The sequence below is a fragment of the Montipora capricornis genome, chromosome 8, assembly GCF_036669925.1.
Source record: "Montipora capricornis isolate CH-2021 chromosome 8, ASM3666992v2, whole genome shotgun sequence".
Classification (NCBI taxonomy): domain Eukaryota; kingdom Metazoa; phylum Cnidaria; class Anthozoa; order Scleractinia; family Acroporidae; genus Montipora; species Montipora capricornis.
Window position 1 is genome coordinate 1,459,206 of NC_090890.1, and position 1,790 is coordinate 1,460,995.

A 1,790-nucleotide genomic window follows, 5' to 3' on the forward strand; every position below is an offset into this window, starting at 1 on the left:
CTTCGGGAAAAGCCTCATTTCCAATGAAAAACAATGCCTGCGTATTAATTATTAGTCCTCTTAAAAGTAATGCGAACGATCAAATCAAGGAAGCCTTCAATGGGCTCATTGGCCGGCTAGTAAAGAGACTCCTAAATGAAGTAATAGCCAAAACGGGCCGGGGCTCGGGTTCGCTACGAAAGGGACATATTAGTTTGTTTTTCGAAATTAAGACAATTTTCGATTTGAGTTTTTTCCGATTGGACCGGAGTTTTTGTGGGGAATATAAATTAACTCCTAGAGACACTGAAGGCTCGCTGAGCTCCGCATTCTAAAACCACATTTTAGTGCTTACTTCGTGAAAGCCTTCTGCGAAATATAGTTAAAACTAATCTCGTACCCAGATTTCACTCTGTCACTGGAAATGTAAGATCTGGTAAAGTTCGACAGTACACCATTTTTCATTGGCTACTAAAAAAAGGTTGCGGCAGTGCAATCTACGCTCCGATTGGCTTATTTCGCGGGGCACTTAGTGAAGGTTTGGTTTTCGCAAGCTCGTGTGCTGTTTTGAATAAATGCCAGTTGTGAGGAAGAAAGTTTTGTTTTTCCGACGCCTGAAAAGCTTTACAGTTGAGGACAATCATTTAAAAAAATTGCGACGTTAGTGTAAATGGTACCGACGAAAGCCCCACGTATCCTGCCACTCGAATAAAGTTTTGAGTAGCTTGCTACGCGGTACGCAGAAACTAATAAATTCAAGTTAATGTAAACTATTCAAAACAGTATTTCTCGTTCTTAAAGCGTGACTCGCGAATTAAAATATAAGCAGTGATCAATTGTGAATTTTACGGTTAGATTAACTACATTTTTTACGAGATCGTGTCAAGAAAACAGCACTCGTTGCAGTGATTGGGACTAAGCACTCTTTAACATTTTCGCTTTCAATTTACGGTTTGGTTAACTACACTTTTCACGATATTATGTGAAGAAAATAGCACTCGTTTACTGATTAAGCCTAAGCGTTCGTTTCAGTGATTAGGCCTAAACCCTCTTTAACATTTTAGCTTTCAATTTACGGTTTGCCTGGGTTTGGCTAACTGCACTTTGCACGAGATCGTGTGAAGAAAATAGCACTCGTTGATTGATTAAGCCTAAGCGCTCGTTTCAGTGATTCTGCAGTTGCTTCGACAATTAAACAATCTCGACCGCTCAAAAACAATCGCCTGTAGCGCTCCTTTCTGTTTTAGCTTAAGTTTAAGGTTTCCTTGTCCTCTACCCAAAAGAATCTCTTCAAGAATACTCTCGAAATTCATGTTTATTCGCAAAATCACCCAAAATCACAACAGAGAGTACGAACATGCGCAGTGATAGAAAAGCCCGTATTTCGGGCCTCGCTGGCACTGAGCATGCTCGAAATCGAGCTTTACCAGATCTCCCTTCCGTATGCCTGTGGGAGATCTGGGTACGAGATTAAGTTAAAACCAGACAAAACAGGCACAGTTCCACGATGAACGTCACACAGTCACGCAACGTTCTCATTTGCTTGCTTTCGCAAAATTGTTGTCAATTTTGTTGTGTTTTTAATCGTAAGACAAGAAGCCCCAACAACGGCGTTTACGTGGGATACCTTTTTTGACAACAAAGTAGAGTAAAGAAAAACTAGACGCTTCATGAGGCGTACACTGGGTTGCCTGTGATACGTGTTGATAGAAGGCACTGAATTGGGTGGTAATGCACTGCAGCCTTCCAGTTAATTATTCCAAGTGGCGAGTCATTAAGACCATTTGAGGGGTCACCCAGATGTCGTGCCA